An 18,510-nucleotide genomic window follows, 5' to 3' on the forward strand; every position below is an offset into this window, starting at 1 on the left:
TCATATATTTTGTGCCGAGCAAGTTAGTTATTGCCAAGACTACAGACGACCTCAGCAGGGGCGATTAGTTTAAGAATGAAAGCTGTCCTTCAGATTCGCCTGTACCCGTATATTAGTAAGCTCCTTTTGAATAATACTCTCTGTGGGCAGAGAGTTGCCAAACTGTGTGTCTTCGGATGCGTCCCATTGGCAATAATGGTTAATAAGGATGTGAGTGCCTACACATCTCTTACCCTACCGGAATGAGTGATCTATTTCATCAAATGCTGCTTACATACGATTAATTCATCAAGAAATGAGAATGCCTAAGTATGCCTCTAAAGCCTCTAAACTCTGCTAAATAACTAGGCTCTGTCCTTGTAGGGCCCTACAAAATGACATTGTCCAGAATCTTGCAATTCGGAGATCACTCTGTGCACCAAGAACTCAATAAGTGTTAACTCACCCCTTTTTAGGAGCAACGGAGATTTTGGAAAAAATATCATTATTATAATATAATATAATCTAACGATACCAGCCGTGGCCAGTGGGTACAGGAATACATTGAATCTGAGCTTAGTTACATTTCATACAACAGTCACTAAACAGGTTACTTACAGCGGAATTATCATAATATTTATACTGCTATTAATGAGCAGGTATTTTTTTTTTACCTAGGCACTGTAATATGTTTGTCGAAGATTAAATGAAAGCGAAAAAAGTCCCCTAATCGAAAATCATAATTAGGATGTTACTGGCAGTCGAGCCATTAGCTTACAAGTTTGATCATTACAAACATTGATCACTATCGTCAGACAGGCTGGCAATGTTTGCACCCCTCTACGATTATTCGCCACTTTTCTCTACCTTGTTGCCTTAGCTCTCTAAAATTGTTTACGATAGCTGGTTATGGCTACGAACCTGGCAATATGTCTTCCGGGTTTTAACATCTACATATAAACAAGTACGAATTTAGCCTAAGTCGCTCACTGACTTTAGTTTCGTAATCGTTTGTTCGTGAATCATATAATAGCTATAACTTGTAGGGAAATTCTCACGATATTCGTAGTAGATATGCCATCAAATATGCTCCCTTGACGACACAATTCACTGGTTCCGCAAAGGTAAAATTGGTTATCTGGTCTGACTCATTGTAGTGGCAAACACGGTGACCCAGCCCAGTGGCTCTGTCCTTCTAACCGCCTTTCTTGCCCTTATACCCTTTATCAGGAATCTTCGTAACGAACCGTCTTTGTATTTGTTATCGCCACCATAATAATCGACCATATGATGTCAATAGAAGCGAATTAAGAGGACCCGTTAGTTCGACCTCGGCTTGCGGTATACCGTAACAGTTATTAGTAATTTGAAGCATTTGAAACCTCAGAAGAGGCGAGCCAAATTTCATCCAAGGATATAGCCGACGCTACAGTCGTATGCCAATTTTTTCGATGCCACTTAAAACGGGCTCAGAAGCGCTTCATTTAGTGCCCAAATCGCCCGGTTGTTTTAGAACCTTTGGAGCACTGCGCTTATTACCCTGTTCCTGCACTTTGGTCGTTGGCTTTCCTGTCATCCTGTCTTATTTCAACTGCATGAGCACAATTACGGCAAAAGGCGATATTATTTCCACATATTCAACTAACAATTCCATAATTTTGTACAGGTGTATATAACAGGTTAACAGTCATTGTAATACCAACTTTTTTAGAAATGAATTAACTAAGAAATCTAAAAACGTTGATATTCTTCTAAAAATTCTCTATCGATCCCTTGAGTTGAAGCACATATAATAACATTATAGCCGACCATAGTATGGCCGAAAATAAGAAACACTGTCAATGTCTGCAACACGCGTTTCCATCATGTACACAATTGATCATAGAGCTATACACTAGCAAGATGTCTTGATGACGCGGCTTAGTCGGTCATGGTGGTAAAAGCAACAATGGTCTATATCACCTTCTTTTTGTTGCAGTAATAGGTTGACACAGCTGTAACAGACAACCGTACTGAAATCATTTCGCTCACTTGCATTTCAGCATCGAGCTTTGACTCAATCACCGCCCTCCTGCTTATGATTTTACTTAGCTAGCTATTTGAATACCGTATTAACTTGGGCGAAAGGCCTTAAACTCTATCCAGCTAGTGTGAGAACGTAACCGTAACCCCACTTCATTTTGTTGCATAACGCCCTCCCATATACAGACTGTATATACGTTCTATCTAATCAGTGTATTATCACGTTCCCGACCCCATCGCAGCAGTAACAACATAATCAGCAACAAACATACCAGTAATGACAACAATAGTAACGGCACCGAATAACGAACCGCTACCACGTTTTCATACGAAACAGCGTCTGCCCCCCTGTCCACGTAACCGCCAACGTTCACGCTAGCGCGCCAGCGAGTGAAATAGGCACGAACGTCGTCGCTGCAGACGCCACCGTCGCTTCGCCTTCTATCATTAAAAGCTCTTCGTCTTGGCCAGCGGTTACCCCATCACCAAACGAATCTACGCCGGCACGACAATGTTGGCACAACATGCCTTCACATGAGGTAGATCGATTTTCCTGCAGGAAGAATGCATAAGGCAGCAACAGGAAGAGCCCAAGTATCACCCACACGAAGGCGAGGGCAGGTAGAAAAAGGTGATAAAAGGGAACCCCGATGAAACGAGCTATCGTACTAATTGTGGCTGTATAGTTAAATTCGTAGCGTCGTGCCTGGCCCTGTGTTGACAGAGGACGAAACTTGAAAGAGTATGCCTGAAAAAAAGCTCACATATAGTAGATGGTAGCTCGATGTGCTATGTACGGTGTTGTTAGTAGGGACGCAAGTGCTAATATGAATAGGGAATCAATATGCCAGTCATTTTGGTGATTTGCCACTGAGCTTGTTTAAACTAACGGCTGACACAAACAAATTCTGCTTTAAATTCGTATACACATTGTACACAACGAGACAATAACAGGTGATGTCCTAAAATAGCTGCGCTTCACTTCCGGTAGTATGAAATAGATAATAGCAAAAGCAGCTATTTTTAGGATAGAAATAACGTAGTTAACCATGCATTTGGTAAACTAAGGCGAATTGACATGATGATTCTATAATAGATATAGAATGGCACCTTGCGATAAGTTAAACTGGGATATTACATTGTGTACGGTAAGTTGGAAAAGTTCTTTCTGAAATAGCGTGTAACACTTGAAACTCAATCTGAGCTTAACTATAATCGACTACTTCCCTTGACTTGAAATATAATAGACAATTTAATTTCGATGCACATTTATGGGAAGGACCGAGAGTTTTAAATTCTGCCCAGTGACGAATTTACCAACGTAACACAGAGATGATGATGGTCACATGCAATGGGTTGTGGGCCTGCCTCACGACCTATTATTGGAGGAGCGATTTCACACACGGAGCTTTATTATGCATGCGAAACCTCTCTTCTGAAGAACCCACGTCATCGAGAAGTTCTCTATGTGCTCTTAAGTTCAACACAGAAGCCAGCCCACTCACGGCTTCTTTGTTATATTGTTATATAACTTTGCGATATTGCGTGCAATGGGTGCCATCACTTTGCGACGAGATTGTTGACCTTGAATTGATGGCACGGTACATTTCTACAAATGGCCAGCACGTCTCTTCCACCAGCTCTCCGAAACTGAAGTAACTGATGCGCATACACAGTGTGTTATTTATTGTACACACAAAGTGCACAGATCCATTGGCGCTGTCTACGATTTGCGGCACTTCAATTCAATTCAATTCATAACGTTCAGTTGAGGTCCGCCGTAGGGGCGTAGCTCGTTCCTCGCAGATTTGTGCGTGTTCACCCATGTCCACACCATTTACGGTAGGGATGTCGTGTTCATTGGCCCGACTCCGTAGTATTTGTATTTAGGTTTGGACCCGTCAGGCCAAGTTTGACACTCATCGCCGTACTAAGTAACGAGTACACACATTAACCATCGTCAAACTTACGTCCACGTAACATGGAGTGAACAAAAGTAGGTGAGCTGTGGTCGTTTGCATTTCAAACCCGTATTTTAAATACAATAGTAACAATAATAGTTTCTAAGGGAAGCACCGGTGCGTTTGTGGGTTCACAGCATAATTGCAGGTGGCGATAGTAAAAATTATCTGAACATTTGGTAGATAATTACATCCTATACACGTATGAATAGTGTGTTTAAATGTACAGTAGAGGGATATGGTGCTGCTTGGAAAGATAGTGGTGGGCAGGGTCCTTTGCCTGTTTGTGAACCAACGCATTTTGTGATTCGCCTTTCGTCTCCGAATAGCTATCGACGTACTGTATACGTGCAAACTTTCCCGAATCGTCAGCATCATCGACGAGCAACTAATGATGGCCAGTCGTCGTGGCCGTCTTACACGGTCTTGATCTTATCAAAATCGCTGCGGAAAATGTGTCACGCCTTCAGATTGTTATTTACTATTTTAACCATACTACTCTACCCAAAAACTAAAAATTATTTCGACTTTTCCATTAATATCATTCTTCATGTTTAGCAATTGTTGTTCCTGATGACCACGCACGCAATGGGTTGATCGACTATCTATAGACAGCGTGTATGCTACAGACGGACGTTTTCAAATGGCCGATCGTTACCTACCAAAACAATAGCAACTTTAGGCGTGTCCAGCCAGGCGATACGGCATACGTGGTAAGCAATAAGTGCGGGCAGCTACCACTGCTGTGTCTGTCATTGCTGGTTTTTCCAGTGGCGCTACATTTAAATTCGGATAAAAAGCAACGAAAACGGTGCCTAATAACGTCGTTTTGTCTTAGCATCGCCCTCATCTACTACCACGATTGTCACAGTTCATTCACGTTTACCTGCCTTACAGAAGCGGCCAGCAACAGGAATCTAGAGCTATCTACAAAATGTTTGATGACACTGGTCAATCTACTTCGCCTTTTTTTGTCGCCCAGGGGTTTGTGCGTCGTTGATCTTTTCTTCTTGCGTGGGCAAATCGCTCACGTGAATGAAGCAAGGCTGAAAACAGGTGAAGGCGTGATTGCCCCACGGTTTACTTCGAGCTATTGACACTGGCTAAACAGACGTCAACCGGTTCTATCAATGGATCTTTTAGTTAGGGTTGGAGCTGACGCCTTCCCGCAGGTTCATGCCGGCTGTATGAGAGAACGAGGCATATGCTAGTGTGAAACACTGTAAAAAAAAGACTGGCATTGCTGAGATGCGTATGTCGTGCATGCGCCTCGAAATCTGTTTTTATAAAATGTACAAAAAACGTCAACAGAAATAAATAAAATGATTCGGCCATAGTTAAGCCGCATGCGAACACAAGAGTTACTTTCTGCTAATTTTTCTTGTTGGTCATCTTGGCAGTCGAAGCATTACAAAGCCTTAAGGCAGAAAAAGGCTCGTTTGGACGTAAAACATGTGTTATGTGTATGTATGCATGGATCATTTCGACAACGGTTCTAACAATGTTTTCCGCGTGTGTAATAAATAAAAATTAAATTTTTACGAGACATCTACCGAGCTCTACATAACAAACCTGAAATTGTACTTTCGAAAAAAAAATGTTTCGCCATAGCTTCAAGTGTTACGGTATGATGAATATATATACAGTTGGTTACGGTTGCGAATTCCTGGAAAATATTCTTATGTATAAAATATGTCACTTAGAATCTCTTATAATAAATAATAACTCTTAAAATATGTCTCAAGCATAGCTTACATTTTCTTTGGCGGCCTATTATTTAGTCAGCCAGCTTCAATATTAGGTAAAGGATGAAGCTCCAGGGGTTAAATGTCACAATGTAGTAAAACGACTCCAATAACTTTGGATACAGAACTTAGGCCATGTAGGCCTGAAGTCTCTTTAGGCTAGGTTATAGGGAAGAGTAATAAGACATATATCTGATTAAAATAGATACGAATCCACATGCTATAGTGATTTGGTCGTTTTCTTTGTCAATTTTTGTACTTTGTTTTTCACAAGCCAAAGCAAGATTTAGTCGACAGAAATTCTGAGAGCTTGTTTATCCGCGTAGTACTTATATTATAAACGATATATAAAGCAGCGCTATTTGGTTGAGCAAATCTGTCTGTTGCTCACTATATAATTGCATATACCTTTTTGGCGTAGGTGAGACCTAGTGAAGCCAACGTAATATATTCAACCTTTGCAGCTCAAAAAGGGTTTAACGCGTTCATGTAAAATGTAACTACTGCGAGGCCTTTAGACTGGTATTGACGATTTGCTGATCAAACGATGGTCTACCTTTTCGTCGTGCCGCGTATCGTGCCAAACAGATTTACATTTTACACCTGACGTAACTTGCTAGGGCGACTTGACTGCGTTGCAAGTAATTACTCTTTTTGTCAAAAACAATTTTTTCCGCTAAGGGACGGTATTCATCTGATAGTTGTGAACCGTTTGTCAACGACAGGTGACAAATACAGCAAGACACATTAGGTCGTTAGAGACCTAAGCAGGAAGGGAGAAAGATCTCCTAGAAGAGATAAAATGCCTTTACCTATGCCAGCCATAAAAATGTACCTAGACTGAGTGGATGCAGTCGATAGTAATGAAGCTTTCCGTGGCACTGTCATTAGAATCTATAAAGTCGGAAGTTGTGAGACACTCCCGTCCGACAAAGGGTCAGCTAAGGGAATCCCTTTAGAGCATTTCTATAGCCCGATACAGTGGCATAAAATACTTACTAAATATTAGTAATGGAGAGATTCTGGCGTTTCGATATAGAAAACAGTCATTGATTTGGAGGCTTGGATAACAAGTTCTTGCGGTATCCGTATGGTACGAAACGAATTCAACACACGAGGTTAGCGGATGTGTATTAGAGATCTTGAGCCACCTACTTTCTCTACTTGATTACGTACATATGGGATATGGTAAAAGCTACCGAGTGACCCCAACACGCCGATGATAAGCCAAACCGAGCCAAAGCTGAGGAACCTTTTCATTCATCATTTCAGGTAACAGAACACGCCGCAATGACTAGGTTCGAGGTTATATTCTATTGAGAAATGTCGATTCTTTGCTTGGGCCACTGTTTGCTCGACAGCCGTGTGCTTTCCTATGTCTTTTCCCTTCATTCTGCCTCTTTCGCGATAATTTCAGTTTACCTATTCATCTACTGGTAAGGAACGTTCATTCGTCGACATATTATTTTGGAAACCTTCAGCAACGCTCGGACGTTCATTTTTTTGACCTCACTGTAGGGTCTTACTGCCCCTATTCTTTTCCACTCGTACCCCTATTCGACCGTTCGAATGCGTATATTAGATAAGTCGACGGGGTATTCCGCGTGGGCTGTAGGGGCTATGGCGGCGGGGGCCGAATCATACAGCGATCTTTAGTTAGCGATGATATCATCGCAGCAAATGTTAGTCTTTCCTTTCTTCTGGTTTATCTTGTTCAATTAAAGAAATTCAGATGCGCGCGACTCTATGTCGACGTACTGTACGTATACGCTCAACGACACAGTGAGTCTCTTCGTGCTTCCAGTAACTGCGATAGTCATATGGTAATTAAGGGCAGACAATGTTCCTAGATTCCTTGATGATGGCAAACTATTTTTGCCGCCGCAGCTGTTGGACTTTTCTACGACGAGAAATGTACGTGTAGGATCTCCTGACAATGGTCGGTTATTCGCTGAACCTCGTCGAATATTCGACGCTGATAGTTACCAAACGAACTGGCAAACCGAAGACTACGTACGGCACAGATGAACCGAGTCGGCCGATTGGACGAGCCACTCTGAACACATACAGCGTTTTATGATATATTAAAAAATCTGTAGTATTCATTCAAGAACGATGCGACATTTAAGATTGTGTAATTAGATTCGATTTTAACTGCTGTTTACTTACTTACTTTATCCACGGATCGATAAACGAGCAGGCCTGCAATCGCAGGGAGAGAGACTGATGCGCAGCCATATTGACAACAATATATATGTATGGCTACCGATTTAGCTTCCCATGGCAATCCTTTTGTTTTGACTTACAAAACAGCTTTGTCGTCTGCTCGAGAGGTTAACTTTTTCCATCGTAAATCCTGTACCGCACGCTAGGTCAGCGCAATTTAGGTTCGAGAGAAGCTCGGCTTCGTGGTCGACACCAACGAATAGGGCCGAGCATAAATGTATACTTTTTTTTATATTTGTTGTTTTTGTTTGTATAATTATTCTGTGATTCTGAGGTCACATTCAATTACTCAGGCGGAAAATTCGTGGTGTTGCCAAGAGCCACAGCTGCAGCAGAGCGAAGACGAGTAGAATTAGTCGATTTTACTGCAACGGAACGTTAATATGGCGCTCGTAGACAACGCAGGAGGACGTTGATTTCGTCATCGGCGATCGTTTCGCCTGACGGAAATGCAGACCTGCACGCCGATGGAGGTGTCAGCGAAACAACGCGAAATTGCTTGCGGCAACCAGAACCAATTGGCACTGGTGCCATGTGGCATGGTCAATTCATTAATTCACTTTAAGAATATAATTTCTATGATCAAACTTTTGAACCAGTTGAATCGTTCCGTGGTCAACGCGGAGCAAAATCATAGCCCGTTTCGTTTGTTCATAAGGCTACTAGGGCTGCCGCAGCGGCATCGGTGTAAGTAAGCGTCGCGATTTTGCCGTCCTACCAGATTTTACCCATTCCGTTAACGAGCCACCCATATCATCCGTTTTAGTTTCTAGAAGATTCATCGCTGAAATTAACTGGGCCGTAAAAACTAAATGGAGAAAGTGGCTTGTTTATTTATTATTACGTCTTACCATGCATAATACCTGCCGTTAGTAGTCTGCATCGAAATTATAAATGGCGTAGGTGTGTAGTTCTTTGAGTGAACCCAGGCACGAAGATGATAAGCGCCATTTTTGGAACGCACTCCACATGTCCACTCTTGTAATGTGTACTATAGTGTAGATATTAGGTGGTGTTCTATCCCACGGGATGTGTTTGCTAAAAGCGACAAACTGGGTCTCAAAAGCTCTATATATATATATATATATATGCTAAGGTATTTCAGGTACCTCCTATCTGGGCAGATTTTTTCTAGCAGAATATACCCGTCCACACAGATTTAGTATAGTTTCGTTGAACCAAGTAATTGAACGACCGCGTTGTCTAACAATGATGTAACACTTCCGCTCCGCGTGGCGATATTTCTGTCTGACGCTTCTTCCATTTTGATTATGTAGGCGCATTGTTGTCGGACGCATCAAAGATTACGAGAACAACATAGTCGACTTTTCTTTTATATAGGCTTAATATACGCTTAATATATATATATATATATATATATATATATATATATATATGAATAGGTGAATTAATAATATTTTATTCGTTTTATATGTTTGGCTAAAATATTAGTGACGCACTTGTTGAATTTGTTTTTCCATACTTCCATACAAAACTAGCTTTCAAAAGTATGTTGACTGAGAGACTAAATGGATCATCGGGCCCGTAATTTTGCTGGGCTGATTACGGCTTTCAATGAACGATATAGCTAATGTTGTCATAAAATAGAAGTGATCCGTCAACGGCCAGTAAATAGTTTAATGTTAATTCGTTTGCTCGACGAAGTAAAGAAGAACGTGGATCGAATGTAGAATAGAAGATAAAGCGAAGTTATATATATATATATATGTGTATATAAATCGCTTAGTCCCATGACGTCCGACGGTTCCAATGCGGCAAAGCAATTTCTGGGTATGACTTTTCAAATTAATACACAGCAAACAGTATATGGAAGAGGTCGCTCTCACCAATGACTGCCTTTGTTTCGATTCTATTTTGATCGTTGTTGAATCAGCGTATTTTTTGCTTTTACATGTATAGGCTCAGACAACAGATTCAGCATTTAGAGCGATAATGTAATACTAGTTGACAGGGCTAATAGCTGGACTTTTACCGGTAGATAGATACACGATGTCAGAACGGATCTCCTATCCGATGCTATCCTTTAAGGTCGTCCAACAGTCACTTAGAAAGTGACTGAATTTCTTGAGAAAAAAACACTTGCTACCCAATAGCTATGGCTGAATTGCAATTTCGTGCCCAAAAACGAATCCATCTCTACGTCCGCGAGAATCGATGCATAGCGTACAGCATGGGCTGAAAATCTTTTCGTTGTACAAGGAAAATGACGGCTTTCCGGCTGGCTTCGATAATGCAGCTTTTAGCCTGAAAGAGTTTTGAAAAGATAGCAAGGCCCGTTAAGTGAAGTAGGAAAAGCGGCAGAGGAAGCCAGAGGAGGACATTCAGCAGGAATGGCAATCAAACACTGACCGAGTCGGGAAGGTGAAATAACTATATATATATATATATATAGTGTGAACGAAACAAAAAAAAATCTACTGAAATATTAATTCCCCCGAGGCGCGTACGTTCGCCTAGAAATCTTATAACACACGAAGATAGTATTGCTTATACGGTAAATAGTGGTGTCATTTCCTGGGTCCGTCTGAAGCTACTACGGACGAGATTCTCATTGAAGTTTGTAATAGGTGGATAAATATGGATACTTCTCAGTGGCGCTTCTCTATTGTTAGTTGAGCTGTACGTTATCATATTGTATCTGCGTATACGCTTGAGCTGTTCGTCGTGTCCATTCATTATTCGCTACCATGGGGGAGTTATCCAAACAAGGCTCTGTGGGCTAAATATTGATAATAACAACCAATATTAGTAAAACTTGAAACATTGTTTGGTGCGAGACAAATAGCTCATAATGACCATTAGTATCGTCCGAATGTTTTTATTTTGATCTATTACTTGGCGGCACTAGAAGAGATGAATGATGACCTAAGTAATGGGTTATTAAGCTTGTCCCAGTAGCATTATCGTTCACTAACAGCTGATGTCGCGCCATTGGCGTGAAAGGACGTCACAACACATATACCACAGTGGTACAGACCATATTTACATTTTTATATATTGTTACGATATGTAAAAGCCTGTCCTGCCAAAAGAGCTTTATTTATAACTCTGTACATTTTTTATTGCCGAAGCAATTTTATGATGCCTTTTAGTTTACAATATTATAGACTACATTATTGAAATACAATACTCGACATCAGGTAACTACGATTTTATATGAGCATCTCTCGTTAGCCAGGCTTACCTTTACGAAAACTGTCTGCCATATAAAGCGACATTGTCCAATAGAAAACATTGGCCATCGTACAATTTTGCGCTAAGATTTATGTAATTTACTGATGGTATCCAATAGCTAATTGAGTCTGGGTTGCAGTTATGTAATAATATGAAGTATGTACGACAAGCCGTTTGCTACTACTACGTGTAAGAAGTCGTTAAATGTGTCAAATAGCTGGTTGACTGTGTACACGATTCTGCTCTAGTTGCTAGGTACAGTCGGCTTGAAGGGGTTGGGCCTATCTGGGCTTCGTGTCCCATTCTGTGACAACGAACGGTTTACGGCAGATTTCAGCAGTAACAGTGAAGAGTGAATTCGATGTGCTCCGCGAAGGAGCATTCAAGATTTTTGATTCTGGGTCAAGTTTAGGCTATCCGCTTAGGTTTTTCGAGGTACTCCAGTTAAGTATGGGCGCGGCCTCTTGCTGGTCAACCAACTATAGAATTTGATCTGCGATTTGACTAGATTTGCGGTCCAGCTTGTGCACTCCTGAAGTACCTTTACGGCGCTAGATTAGAGCGGCTTTAAGGAAATGCAATGTGCTACCGAAAACATTCGTCCTCAGTCTCCTATCAGGCCATAATGCGAGTCATTACGAATAGTTCTATATTTTTTTTTCTCAGTCTTATTTAGAATATCGTCACCGCTCACAAATTTAGATCATAAATAAATTCTGCAAATAAAGATCATGTATTTCGACGGGCTAACATTATATACCTAAATGGACAAACATCAGTTGTTAAAGCATTCCATAACATAAAAATAGTCCTGTGATGTCACAGGTAGGCCAATGAAGTTTCTAAAACTGTTTTAATAGCATCTAGACCTGAATGATCGGAGTATGCTAGGACCATATGAATCGTTTCTATCAAGTGAAGCGGACCTTGTCATGTTGAAAAGTTACCGATGAAGTCGTCTCCAAATACACCTACCGATGTAGCTAAGGTTTATTTCCTGAGTGAGGCCGCTCAAAAGCTTTTTGGCCGGCAAAAGGTAGACCTGTTTTAGTTAGCAGGGCTGCAGTAAGAGGTAACGGTACAGTACCATTGGCACAGATTGTTTCTCTATCTGCATGGTAGACGACTGTCTCATAGAAGCAGGTTCAACAGATGTGTGTTTTTATCTATAGAGTTGTTCCATTTATAATGCGTAATGCTTTATATTCCAGTGCTAATGAATGGTGTAGTCGATAAAAGGTCTGATAGTAGACGCGGCGTTCGCACTGTCATTGTTTACAATTTGTCTTAGACATTTCAATGGGATCTAAGCACGAATAACATGGATTTAAGTAGTGTGACAATGTGAAAAAAAAACACAGCTATTCTAAATTATCAGCAAAAATCTTCATGCAGACGGTCGATGATACTTCGATAATTTAGAAATGATAAACGAAGCTTTGGATACAAATTCGTTCAGTGAACCTAACAAATAGCTGCAAATAAATGAACCTAGAAAACGATCTAATTTATTATCAGGCTATGGAGGACGGACCGAATAACTTTTTCGATCTTTTACGTTGTGCTTTCTAAAACAATACGTGGACGGTTAACTTCTTCTTGTCCTTATTTTATCGACTTCCTACATAGCTTAAAGTACATATAGAAAATCTGCCGACAAATGGAAACACCATTGTATTATAGCTATGCATACACGCACTTATATTTATTATTATCGTATAGTTACCGGACTGAATAGAGCCACAAAGCGAAAGTAAAAAAATCTCTGCTTATCTCCGCAATTTTATCGTTATTGGCCATTGTCGCTATCTAGCATCGTGCCGTAGAACAGATCGATAGCTAATATGCATCATATGGAAGAGGATATTTGTTACCTCTGCGACACTGGCAAGCTAGCCTTCCGTTGAACACTCAATTAGATGATAACGCCGCTAGTAGGTAGACCTGCATTTTCTTCGTCTGCTATCGAGACCTATTTGACTTCGGTCTGCGAAAGCAAATACAGTATGACGTTGCAGGACAATATGCCGCGGCCGCTGCGGCTACAGCTGTGTTATTGTTGTTGTTCATAACTCACCATTCTTTATTGGTATATGAGCAAGAAAGCTTCCTGCGATCCATGAGATAGCATCGATTCGCTCATTCGTCGAGCATCCGAAAGCATTGGGCTAGCTTTCAACGATCATTGCCCCAGCGGGTGCGGCGGCGGCGGCGGCGTCACCTCCGTAAAATGCGGTGCGATTCGCTGGCTCCTGATGCTCCAATGTGCGAAGCGCGCAGACACGGCCTTTAATCTTAACCATAGAAGCGGTAGTACTACTACACGGGAGTACTTATTGTGGTAACTGTAAAGGGTAAGTGTTACCTTTGTGGCAACAACGACAGCGGTGTTCCGCACATAACGCAGTGTCGCAGTCAGAGCTGTCGTTGTATCTGCGCCTGGATCGCACGGACGGGACAAGGAGCACCTTGAGGGAGAGAAACTAGAATAACGCGGCCGCCGGGGGGTTAGAGGAGAGGGCTCAGCAGATGAAGTGAAATTGTCCGGCTGGCTCTCGTTGCAGATTCTCATAGTGCAGATCATACCGTTGTGTTGATGAGGTCTCCTGGCGACGCTACGAAAGTTAGCTCACTTACTTGTGCGCGATCAGCTAGTCAGCCCTTGATCACTAGGCCTTTGCCTTTATTTTTCTTATCCAATTCTCTTACCAGCACCACGAACGGCAGGTCTCGTACGCGAACCACCTGCAAGAGCGGTTTGTTTCGTTGAACAGTTGACTGAACAAAGCTCGTCGCCCGAACACTTTGCAAACACGATAGATTGGGTGGATATTGTCGTCCAACGACGTAACTAGAAAACATCACCATTAACAAGCACGACAATGTCAAAGTCAACGCCATTTAATGCGCTGCTTTCATTATGACTGTCATCAGCGAAACCACGCCATTACTGCTAATGTTATTGTTTGTCGCGTTACCTTTCGAGGCTATCGGTATGCTCCTTCATGGATGGGCCACTTACTAAGACGTTACGTATATAGATATCGAGATAGTAAACAGACAGTGGCGGCGGGTTCTGGCCAGAGGCTTGATCGCTTCAGCGAACGGCCAATTAGCTAGGCAGTCAATCGAGCAGAAGATTGTGGACGGCCGTCGATCACCGCAGACAGACGCTCTAAACTGCGCAATGTAACAGTTTAATTATGAGAGGATAAAATAAAAGAGAAGCGGGACGATGCATAGCTAAATCGGTTGCATACGAACGAAGCAAAGGACGCTGACCAGTCGTCTATAGTAATGATGATGATGTTAGAGATTATGCTGTGGGTGGCAGCGATGGCCGTTGAGGGTTGTTGATGACGGTCTAAGGAGAAGGTTGCAAGGTCGAATTAGGACAAGAAGCTAACGGAACGATGAGGTATGCAAGCACTTGGCGCTACATTATTACTAATCGTAGCATTGTCGGTGTAGGAGCGGGCCGCCTGTACTAGAAATGTTTATGTTCGATAAAAAGAAGGGAGAGAAAAACATATGCGTAATACGTTCTTAATAAATGTGCGGCTGTTTCGAACAGCCAACCTATTGCACTACGTGTTACTTATAAACGCATGTAGTATACATCCATAGTATTAGTCATATGTTAAATATCATAGCATAAAGTCTCGCTGAATTGAGAGCAGTGTCTACGTTGAGGGCGCCTGGTGAACTTCTGTGTAAACGTGGCGGTCATTGTGCTTTCTAGATATGTTCATTTCTCAATATAGTTGGGGCGTTGAAGAACACGCATGTAGCATGCTTAAATCTGCATTTGCGGCCCAGGGCTCGCGGGCGAGCAAAATGGGAGACAAGATCAAATCAATTAATGACGATGAGATCGCATATGGGCAAAAATGGTCCGAAGCACGAAACGCGTAGCCCCGTGGCATGAATTACGAATTTGAAAAAGAATAGGCAGAAAAGTTTTTAGTTACGTTTAGATTGCGCTTTTAGGCGTGTCGCGATTTTTTCGTGGTCAGCAATAGGCATACCTTTTCGCCAGACTACCTTACACAACAGGGCCTGAACCACTGATGTTGCGACCATCGTTCACATTAGCGATATGTTTTTTGTTTATTTTAGTGCTATTCTTCGACGCCTCGAGTATGCTTAGCATGGTTACACGGGAATGATCCGGGCATTCTGGTTGATGATAGTTTACGCAGGGCAAACAATGCCCTACGTATAGTATCAACTCAAACGATCCTACAGTTGATTAATTAATCGGAGTAACAAGTTCTGCTATACATCAGACAACGAACAAGCACCATTTGACACAAGTTGACCTCATAAATCGCTCACAATGTGCCCCAATGCAGACGCCATGTCACAAACCTCGAGGAAGGTGGACCCATGAAGTTTCCAGGAAACAATAGGCCAATACGAATAGAACTCGATCCATATGGTATAATCTATTATTGGTACATAAGCACTATATCTATGGAAGCAATATTAATGTTGATATTGTATGAAAGTAATCGTTTGTGGTCTTTGTACCCGATTAACCCATAAGATATATTCATGCAGTGCTTAGACCAAAGAAAAAAACTATAATTAGAATACGTCCGTTTACCTCGTCGTACGAATAAGGGTGTCTATGCATAGTAACTACTAAGTGATTCATCAATCAGAGTACACGGTGCTTCACCAGGAGGGTAAATTCCCTCATTTTTGCGTAGGTTATTTGCCGCAGTCAGTGACGAAAAGCTAACGCCATAAGCTCTTCTATGAAAGTAAGTTTTACATGCGCTCGTTCGAACCGTAGGCAACTTGTCAAATTCCCATGGCATCGATAATAAGGAGAGTAATAATTATCACGGTCATAAACTGTAGTTATTATAATAAATGTTATCTATAACCCGGAGGAAAACGAATACCTGTCGACGCTCCGTCGAAAGATTCACACCTAAATAAAAACAGGTTATTCTGCTATTTAGTACACACATATTATGATTTGCCCTCGTCCAAATGATAGACGCACGTTCGGCTTTTGCCGAACGTGCGTCTATTATTACGTATATATGATAGTTGAGCTCTGACTCTTCTGAACACAACACATTGTTCATAATATAATCTGATAATGTTTGAGTTTAGTCGATAATGACGTTTTCCTTCAACTCATGATAAAGCCACAGCTCCGTCTATATATGCACAATAGTAGGCTCCTTTTTTTGTCATACCTATTGGCCTTGCGCTTAGCAAGCTTCGACTATCCTGAACAAACTAAGATCAATCATTCTTGGTCAATCGTTCGTGTCGACGCGAACCAATAGTTTACTACAAGCAGCACGATGAAGGGCATTCATTTGATGTAAATGTCCAATTATTAGACGCACCACGTGTTATTAAGACGGAATCACTCAAATGTGTTGTTAGCTAGGTCACAAACGAAACTTGTCACAGTGAGTAGTATTCTATTGCCTGTGATCTGAACATGTAAACGCAACTAGCACCTTTCGTATATTCTGCCACGTTAGGGGTAAGCGTTTTAATGAAGAATATAATGAATATAAAACAAATACGCTAGAAACTACACATTTCGTTATTTACTGTAGCCCTTAGTGGTCGAGTGGTTAAAGCTGGTACTGGAGTAAGACGTAGAAATCTACACTAATGATAGTTGGCAATCAGGGCAAAATAATGATCTAACAACAGAATTATATGGGTGCAACGGGCCAATAGCGGCGCTTCTATATAGCCCGTTTCATCATACCAGACCGACTTCGCAAACACACGCCAAACAGACAACGACTGCATAACCTCTTTCAGTCTTAATCTCTGGTTATTAAGCATGATCAGAGGCGAAGCGGATGGAAGGTCGCATTTACCGCAAGAGTAATACAATTATCCATGTAACAACATAGCGCTGCCTAATGAACAGTGCTTGTTGTTGCATGTTACACATGTTCCAACACGATAGCGGTCTGCTCACGCGCTTGTCCGTGTATAAATACTAGCCAAAAAACGTTGCAACTTTTTAGCAACGAGCTGAAAAATCCGCGAGCGTTGTGTCGCGTAATCAATCAACTACAGCTTACCGAGGGAAAAATGGTGAAAAGATCAGGAAAAAGTAGGATATTATTAGCCGAAACACAACAGCAGGATTGAAAACGAGTCACAAGGAAGATGTAACTGTTTCGGTATTGATGTTTTTCTCTGACAGCCTATGTATGCACTACGCAAATTCGGCGGTAAAAAAAAATTGTATTTCTCTGGCGTTCGCGCCAGAGAAATATAATTGTATGGTCTCTTGTCGAAGACGCTTTGTGATGGAAACGTAATTATTTCGATTGTGGCATCATGTAGGTAGGTATACGGGATTCTGCTGGCTGTGGCTGGATCGCATTTTTAAAGTGATCTCTTAGAGTGGCTTTTATCTACAGACCAGTATTGGAAATGAGAAAGTTGTTATGTCCCAGGTGGCCTTTGCAGAAGGGTATTTGGTAAACGCGGGAATTCCGTTAGAACGAATCAACTAGGATTGCGTAAAAATAAGGTTATTGCAGTATGAAAACTCAGTAGAGTTAGTATCCATCTACTACATCCTTCATCCGTGATATATTTGAGGTAATCTTTGTTTCGGCGAAGGCACCGGGCTCCTAGTTTAGGATTAGAAAACATCTTTACATCTAACAATCTAAACGTAATGCGCATCTGCAAATTACTGGCTCGGCAAAGTTGTCGATGCAGAGGATTAAAAAGGCCAACCACTTATCTCGCTACTCTTTTCGTCGCATATCATTAGGTGAATTGTCACTTGTGCTTACCGAAAGCCATGTCCTGTTTCCTACAACTGAGGACCATCTTGTGCAACTGTTTTCTCCTACTTCCTATACTAGTCTCCAGCAGCACCTGCAAGGATAACAAATAATGACCAATTTTGCTTCTTCATTTACGTAGTTGCTAGGAAAACTGATATTATTTTGTCCAGCCTGATTTGCACGTGTCGGACGGAGCCGAAGTCCATCTGGCCGACCGTCTCCACAGCCGTCGATCGTTGATGAACTTCCCCGACTAGATGGACTACGGAGTACAATATCTACCAGTTGTGGTAAAATCTATCGCCAGGTCTACTCACCGTCCATAGCACGACACCAAATGGACAATAACTATCTTACGAAGAAACGCCACTGATTCATTTCAAGGGGATGGCTAGTAGTCATCTTGCTACCGACCCGCAGGCGCCCAGCTGGCCGCTAATGTAGCAGTGTTATTTCGACGTTTTAATGATAAATATCAAGTTTAGTTTCTCCCGTTCACAGCGTATAGCAGCGGAGCAGCAAAGGCACGTCGTTGCACCCCAATGCACACTTCTTTCCTTATCCAACAGTTGAATCCTGTGCGCC

At 41.7% G+C, this 18,510-nt stretch overlaps 1 protein-coding gene and 1 long non-coding RNA gene across 16 annotated transcripts in view; both read left to right on the top strand.

Moving 5' to 3' along the window:
* LOC111252621 (heat shock 70 kDa protein 12A-like) overlaps positions 1-18,510 on the top strand; it is a 72,366-nt gene that overhangs the window by 19,042 nt on the left and 34,814 nt on the right. The gene's annotated exons all lie outside the window — the stretch shown is intronic.
* Positions 3,009-5,636, top strand: LOC111252622 (uncharacterized). The gene is made up of 3 exons (XR_002674295.2): positions 3,009-3,149; positions 4,521-4,675; positions 4,860-5,636. It is a non-coding gene; the product is annotated as an uncharacterized LOC111252622 (long non-coding RNA).

This window comes from Varroa destructor, unplaced genomic scaffold (assembly GCF_002443255.2).
Source record: "Varroa destructor unplaced genomic scaffold, Vdes_3.0 BEIS01000006.1, whole genome shotgun sequence".
NCBI classification, from domain to species: Eukaryota; Metazoa; Arthropoda; class Arachnida; order Mesostigmata; family Varroidae; genus Varroa; species Varroa destructor.